Below are 8,814 nucleotides of genomic sequence, written 5' to 3' on the forward strand. Positions count from 1 at the left end.
TAGTATAAGTTTCTTGCTTCTCTTAAGTAGAGAAGGTACTCTGGAACTATTTCGTGTTTACAATTCACTCAGATTTAAAACAATCCACAAACAGAAGTTTGTAAGTGGGGAACCGAAGTTCTAAAGAAAAAGCATGACTTACAATAGGAACTTTAGGATGAGCATAAACAACTCCAGGAGAATAGATGGCAGAGTAAGGCACCCCATAAGGTGGCATCACATGCTGCAATAGTTAAATGTCAAATAGAGAATGAGTTCAACAAATATTGCATTTGGAACACTGCTCCAAGCTAAGCATACAGAAATGCCATGTGCAGAAGATGACTATAGAAACTTAGATAACTCCAGAGTACCTGTGGCGGTGCCCACACATGAGGATGAGGAACATGACAACCCATGACTGCAAAGTTCAAATATGATGATGGTATGGGTACTCCGGGCCCATAATATGCCTGAAAGTGAATCAAATTGTTAAATTGCTAGTGAATTAATAAAATTGGCAAAAACAAAATTTTTTGAACCTAAAGTCTAACTAAAGTAATTGCCGTGCAAGAAAGGAAGATGCTCCATAAAGGGAATAACCTGAATAGTTGCCCAGTCGGGAGAGATGAATGTTTGTCTGGTCCAATTTCAGATCTTGAACTCCAAGAGTTAATCTGCCAAAGAAACAATGCAACAGACCTCTCTCTTTCATGCAAGCACACATGCATGTATGTATGTTGGATTAAATTGTACATAAATAGTAGTACTGCTTGCTTATTGCAATCATAATTCAGAAACTATTTGTACATGTATTTAACAAAAAGGAGAAAAATCATACATTTGTTGTTGATAAAGACATATAATCCCACAACAAAAACATATCAGGAAAACATAACCTGTTTAGGTGGAGATGCTTTTTTCTGATTTTGGACATGCTTTTTCAGATTTTGGAGATATCATGTCTTCACTTCTTCCCATGGAATATAAAAGTAGATGGGAAAAGGGAAAATAAAACTGCAAAAAAAAAAAAAAAAAAAAAAAATCTGGAGTGAAGAAGAAGAAGAAAGAAAACAGCAAAAAATACATCAACCTAGCTTTGGTGTCAACTTCCTAATCAGGTCAGACAATTTTCTTCCCCTTTTTCTTTTGGTTCTTTTCTAATCAATCACTGAACATGCCAAAAATGAAATTGTTCACATTTGCTCATGTAGTGTCCAAGAGCACAAAAAATGTACGAAGACAAGAATATGACTACAAACAAATTCTTTGACTTGTGGGAGGTTTTTGGAATTGAAGCTAAAAGTATAAATTCCTAACATAAAGATGATACAACCTGACTTAAAAAGGGAAGAAGAGCATAGGGATGGAGAAGGCTGAAAACATAACAGAGAGTGATGCCACTTGTGCTGAGATTGTTTGGGAAATGAAGTTGATTACTACAGAAACATGGCTGTGTTGCCAAAACAATTTTGTAGATTTCTTTTGAAATTAAAAAATATTTAATATTTTTTCTTCCACATACACGTATATTTTCTAAAAATTGATGGTCGAGTATCTACCTTTTCAATGTCTCTAATCATCTCTCTGTAACTGCGTCTTCAGAGAGAGAAAACAGTTGATTATAGAGTGTGCATCGAATCAGGATCCCAAGAATCATATCAAAGAAACGATAAATCACACAAGGTAATATGTTGCATCCACTTGTTGAGGGAAAAAAAATATCTATACACTTTTGTGAGTACATATGAAACCAAAATCACCTCCTCTTGTTATTTTTCTTTTCTTTTCAATTATTTTTTCCTTTTTATGTTTTTATATTTTCCATGTGTTGGTTATAAACATAAATAACCTTCCAACATAGGCAAATTCTCAAAATCTTTTACAATGCAAATAGCAATCATAAAAAATTACCATATTGTGCAAATTTAACAAGAAATCACCATAAGATATAAGTTGAACAAAAAAGAGAAAAAGAAATTGGAAATGCTCTCAAAGCTATTACCTGATATAAATAAAAAGCTTCTGTGCATGTTAGAAGTCCTGGAAATTCTTTATACAGACTCTACACCTTTTTAAAGTTGGTGATGCACCAGGAAGTTTCTTTTTGTTGGTATATAAGTAAATGGTTATTAATGATCATACGTTTTATTTCATGCAATAATTTTAACATAAAGTTCATTAGTAGATCTCTATTCTGAGAAAAAATGCATGAAAGTTAGTAAAACACTACTTTATTAGTTATTGTTAACACTTAATTACTTTATTAGTTATTGCTAGACTTATACGCCTTAAATAAGCCATTTAGTAATAAGCAGGAAATAGCATTTTCTAGTCAAAAAAAAAAAAAAAATCCTGAGCCCAACTACGTAGATGAGGGTATATATTTATTGATATACTTTGCCAGTATTTTATTTATTTATTTATTTTCTTTAAAAGAAATGGAAAGTTCCTAGTTATACAACTTACTCTAAAGAGCACTGACATAGGAAACTAGCACCATGTAGGTATTTGAGAACGGTCCCATCTCAATTGCCCCGGTGGCTTTGCTTTGGTATTATTTATTTATTTTTTTTTGCATTGATTTTCATTTGTATCTTTCGGATTCATATGCTTGAGAATGGGCCCATCACAATTGGAACCTCAATTCTATCTTGATGGAAATGCAATTCCAACTCGATTGATGCTCTTAACTGTGGAATCGTTATTTTAGAGTAGATACATCACCCACAGTAGGCTATTCTTGCAAATAAGTGCCTAAAAGTTCACCATAAGAGAAGACTGTCATTTTTTTAGCTATTTATCAAAGCAAAATTCCTAGGAACATCAATCATTGTCATACATGATGGGTATTTCATAGATGTACCATTTACTTTACAGCTTTACACAGTGTCATTTAACGGGATAGACTCACTTGCAATACTCTATTGGAATGGCACAAGCTATATCCAAGTCCATGTTTGTTTTCCCTCAACCAGGAAAAAGAGTATATGGTGAAACACATCTTCAGAAGGGACTTTGTATTTACTAATGGTCTATCAATTGTACTCTCGCTTTCCATTAAATATTATAGAACAAGAAATGGAGATGTAATAATTACCAGCTTTTAACATTCTTTGAAATGAGTGACACAACTCAGATTGCACAATCTGAATCACCAGTAAGCGTACAAGTAATTTAAGTAACCTAGCATCCAAGAGGGTGTTCCTTATGATATCTCATTATAAGGGTATTCTTTAAAACACACACACCCACACACACACGAAGAAAAAGAATGTTATCTTACAGTACACCGCACAGGAACAGGAGCCCATTGGCTTTATACTCCTAGCATTAAAAGATGGTTGAAAACTTTTTTCTACAACCAATAATATACATAGACCAGTGAGAGAAATCTTACAAAATTATAAGGTTTTTCAGGTATTCATTATAGTAGATAACTTATTTTGAAACAAGCCTAAACCAAGACTGTTTTATTGGTCAGCCTATTGGCGTCTTTTCCAGTGTCAATTTCTGGACCTCCCATTATTAGCAAACCGATGGTCTCTAAAGCACTAAGAAGGTTTATCGTCTACTGGCATCATATTGGTTCAAAGACAACAAAAAATGACCAGTAAGATTTCAGTGATAACATATACATGTGTATGTTTGTCTACGCATATACATGACAGTTTAAACTACAAGAAGTGAACAAAGTTCTAAAAATCTGAGTGTCTAACCTTCTGTTGGGTGAAACTGTAGCTGCTTCCTCTAAGCTTCAAAATTGATATCAAAGGGTCAAAGCCCATAGTCTTCCTTAGTAATACCTACACCACACCTAGACCATGGTTAGTAGTAATGAAGGAATGCGTATGCGTCAAAACAAAAATAATAACAAAAGGCCTACAAACATGATTAGACGCATTGTTACGAATGAGATTGTTCAACAATTCAAGAAAGTCCTGTTCAATGACAGCCATGTCAGAGAAATTACCAAACCAAACCAAGCCTTAAGTCCCATCAAATGGGGTCGGCTACATGAATCCTTTTTCTCCACGCGATCCTATCAAAGGCCATTTCATTAGTCAAATTAAGTAGATTCATATCTCTATTTATAACGCTAGTCAACGTTAATCTAGGCCTACCCCGTCCCCTAACACTTCCATCTACTATTACAGCATCGCATCTCTTCACTACTGCCTCTGCTGGTCTCCGTTAAATATGACCAAACTATCTAAAACAATTCTCTCTCAACTTATGTTCTATCGGTGCTACTCCTACCCATTCCCGAATACACTCATTCCTAATCTTGTCTTGTCTAGTCTTACCACACATCCACCTTAGCATCCTCATCTCAGTTACACTCATCTTATCTACATATTGTTTCTTGGTTGCCCAACACTCCGTCTTATACAACATAGCTGGTCTAATAGCCGTTCTATAAAACTTACCTTTTAGTCTAGTGGGTATTCGTTTATCGCACAATACCCCAGATGCACTTCTCCACTTACACCATCCCGCCTTAATCCTATGGGCCACATCTGCATCAATCTCTCCCGCTGTTGTGATAATCGACCCTAAATAACGAAAATGTTCACTCTTAGGCAGTTCTTGGTTCTCAATCTTCACTTCTCCTCTGCTTTCATTGTTACTGTTACTAAATTTACATTCCATGTACTCTATCTTAGTTCTTCTTATCCGGAATCCTTTAGATTCAAGAGCTTTTCTCCTCTAGTCTCGTCCACTAATACAATATCGTCTGCAAAAAGCATACACTATGGCACGTCATCCTGAATATTTATCGTCAACTCGTCCATAACTAAAGCAAAAAGATAAGGACTTAAGGTAGATCCTTGGTATAACCCTACAGTGATAGGAAATTCATTTGTCTCTCCAGCTGGCGATCTAATAGTGGTCACCACCCCTTCATATTTGTCCCTAATCACGTCAATGTAGCCTTTTGTCACCCTTTTTTTCTCTAACACCCACCATATTATATCTCGGGGCACTCTGTCATATGCTTTCTCAAGGTCGATAAATACTATATGAATGTCTCTTTTCTTTTCTTTATACTTTTCTATTACTCTCCTCAAAAGATAGATCGCTTCCATTGTTGACCTACCAGGCATAAACCCAAATTGATTCTCTGACACCTTTGTTATGTCTCGCAATCGGCGTTCCATCACCCTCTCCCACACTTTCATTATATGACACATTAGCTTGATTCCTCTATAGTTATTACAATTCTGGACATCACCTTTATTCTTATAGATTGGCACTAAAATACTTTTCCTCTACTCATCTGGCATGTTCCTAGTCAACAAAATTTTGCTAAACAACCTAGTCAACCAAGCAACTCCCTTTTTACCCAAACACTTCCAAGCTTCAATAGGGATATCATCGGGTCCTAAACCCTTATTTGATTTCATCTTCTTAAGTGCAATCTCCACTTCAAAGTTCCTAATCCTGCGATAGAACCTATAGTCTTGGTTTATCGTATTACCAATGGCATTAATAATTGGCCATGGCTATCGCCAAAGCTAAAGAATTGTTTTCCAAAACAAGTCTTTTGACTAGTAGTATAATACATATGACATCAAAGTACTGATTGATAGCATATTTTTATATACTATTAAAGTATTTATCATCTTAGGTGTCACGAAAAAGACTAGATGGTTCACACAAGAATTTATTAGGAAACAAGCCATCTAGACAAAGCATGTAGTAAATGAGAGAATTTAAAATAAATGTTATAGGACTTACTGATAAAATGAAAGAGGAAAAAGAAATCCACGATCTAATTATTTGTTTATCAGAAAAAGAAATCCACAATCTAATTATTTGTTGTAGAATACCAGAACATTTACATAAATGTTTTCCAGATTTAATGTTGAATACAATTTTTCAAATATGCAAAGTTCCCAACAAATCATGGTAAGTAAAACAAGTAATCCACTATGTAGAGGCACTTGAGTTCACACAAAGCAATCTTAAACAACAAGCACCTTGAACTTGAATTGCACTTAGATTGCTAAAAAAATAAAATGACAATGACACAATAAAATGTACATGACACAAGATAGTGCATAAATTGCATATTGCATCTAACAAAAGGCCATGCATTAACAAATGGCTTATCAGCAAAAAGTTATGACTGACGACAGAACTAACATAACACATGTAAATGAATCAATTCAGTAAATCACCTGAACAACACCACCTTCCGAACACCCTTCCTCTTTAATAATACTAAAAATCTTCTCAAAAGCACCTTCAAAGACTAGAATGTTTTGAATTTCCTACAATTACGAAGCATATTTCAACCAGTTATTAGTAGGAAAACAAAATCATGAGTTGATTTTATTTTTTAATAAGAAAGAAAATAAAGAAAAATGACAATGGGAGGTGAAAAATTCACCTCAGCCTCACGAGTAGTAAGTGAGAAGTAACAGGGCCTCATTTCGTATAACCTGTAAGACACATTTTTTAGGATCCAATAATATCAGGAACAACACAAACAGCCAAAAGATTGTGCTTTTTCCTTCCTAGAAAGTTCGATTAAGAAAAGTCCCCAAACAAAAAATTCCAATTATAAACATATTTCACAAACAAGAGAAAAACTCAGTATTAGAGAATTTGAAAGGGAGATTCTTTTCCATTCCAATGTACCAAAAAAAAGAAGAAGAGAGATTCACAAAGCTCCTAAAAGTTTCAATTTATCATGCATGTCTATCTAATTTCTTAAGAAGTAGGCTATTACAATCGTTTAGAAAAATAAAATTAAACTGAAATCATGAAAATTAAATAAAGCAAGCAGTCAACCATTTTCGCACCTCACGATCCATTAGCATGTCCATAAGCCGAGTTCTTCCGCGAGGAATAGTCAGAATGGCTTCCTGTAACCTGAGGAGAAACGTAGCAATATATTTTTCCCCAGCACAATCTAGTAAATCCAAAAATAAAATATAACATAAAGAAAGCAGCCACAAAAACAATATATTTTTGGAGAATTCGTAAGAAGAACTGTCAATAGTTGCAGTGTGTAATAGCGAATGTAGAAATCCTCCTTCGACTGCCAAGGTACAAGTCGATATATTGTACAAAAATATGCATAATCCAAGTAAATTCAATAAATGAATTGTTCCAAGTGGGAACTCTCACCAACAAACTTAGAAGAAGAGAAATGCTTTTTGCTTCTCTAGAAAGCAAATTAGTGTTCATCAAAGTTGGTTGAACCTCATTCTTCAGAGCTTTTGCCTTATCAATTGGAGTCAAGGCACTCACAAGAGTTTCTAGAGCACCACGAACCTTCAAGCATCCAAACCATGAAAACACTAATTTTATTATTGTACAGTAAAATGAGGGCAGGAAGTATGGGGAACTTTTTTTATAAAAAAAAAAAAAAGATCATACGCATAAGAGGAAATGTGGAAGAGACTAAACATTTTCCATCTGCAACATTATCTGATAAGAACTAGCAAGTTATTTTTCAGGACACAACGCTTAGTTTTATTGGTCCACTTACCTTAAAATTTATTTACAAGTTTCTCTAATAATGTCACTAGTAACCACCATTTGTTCAAGGCAAAGAAAATGTTATTTCTCAAAGTAAGTACGAAATCAAAATATAAAAAAGACACTGAAATCAATAAAGAATGGATGGAAGCTTTCAAACCATTTCAACATCATCACGCTCTTCCTTCAAGACACTTACAAGTACTGGAAAGCCTGCAACAGAATTTAATGAATTGTATTATACATGATAAGCATGCTCCAAATAATGCCACTCTATCCAACAAAAGAGAAGTACAAACCCATTGCCCCAAAAGCTAGCTAGGCAGCACGACTTTCTGCTACAACAAATTGAAGTTCAATAATAACAGTCCTCCTGTCTTCTGCCAGCACACCATTACTTATACGGTTGAACAAGCGTTCAACATAACTATTGAAATAAGACATGATGCAGATTAGTTACAACATCCAAATTTGGCAAATATGTATTATGTATAGAAAGAAATAACAATACACTGATGAGTAAATGAACAAATGGTCCAACTTCTTCAATAAAACCAAGTAACGGTTCACAAGAAGTTGGATCAACACATGATAACCATATGTAAAACTCCAAAACGAATCAAGGTGATGATGAAAAATAATTAAACCACAGGTGAGAGATTCACTGCTTCATCACTGAGTCTTTAGTTGAGGCTGGGATGGAGCAATACCACCAACAAGTGACATTACAAATTTTATGAAATTAAACAAATCTTTTACTACATGGCTTTACTGTTAATTGAATTCCAGCAAGTGCATTATGTGGTGTGCATTGCATAAATATTTGAGTCATCAACAAAACAAAATCCACCACTATAGCAATAGTTATTATGAACATAAATCAACAATTTACCTATCTTCACTTGAGGCAGAATTCTCATTTCCAAAGACAAGCCCAGCAACCCCTTGTGCACGATTCTGTAAATTAATCACGTGTAAGCATAAGATTAGTAAAATGGCACTTATCATGACAACACATCTGAAAATTGATTCCAAGACATGTATATTATAAACCAAATACACAATAATGAGAAGTTATCAATTGAAAAACTAACTCTGACAAAATCCATATTGAAAGATGACAGTAAACACTGCTGAATAGCAAGCTAATGAGAGAAAATACCCTGTACCCAGACTAATGACAGAAAATACCTCGTACCCAAACATCAAATCCATCCTTTGATACAAATGGACCACTAAAGTTAGTCAAAAAAAAGCTTTCTGAAAAATAACAAAGAAAAAAAACCCTCGACGGTGAACAATAAGTGACCAAACTAAACAATTTGATCAAAACTACAAAAG

General features: G+C 34.4%; 1 long non-coding RNA gene across 1 annotated transcript; it reads right to left on the reverse strand.

The window, feature by feature from the left end:
* Nucleotides 1–7,423: 7,423 nt before the first annotated feature.
* LOC114295031 (uncharacterized) lies at nt 7,424–8,430 on the reverse strand. Its single transcript, XR_014344989.1, has 2 exons — nt 8,366–8,430; nt 7,424–7,900 (listed from the first exon to the last, which is right to left on the reverse strand). It is a non-coding gene; the product is annotated as an uncharacterized LOC114295031 (long non-coding RNA).
* Between the last annotated feature and the right edge of the window lie 384 nt (nt 8,431–8,814).

Source organism: Camellia sinensis, chromosome 11 (assembly GCF_055761805.1).
Source record: "Camellia sinensis isolate YWXY chromosome 11, ASM5576180v1, whole genome shotgun sequence".
NCBI classification, from domain to species: Eukaryota; Viridiplantae; Streptophyta; class Magnoliopsida; order Ericales; family Theaceae; genus Camellia; species Camellia sinensis.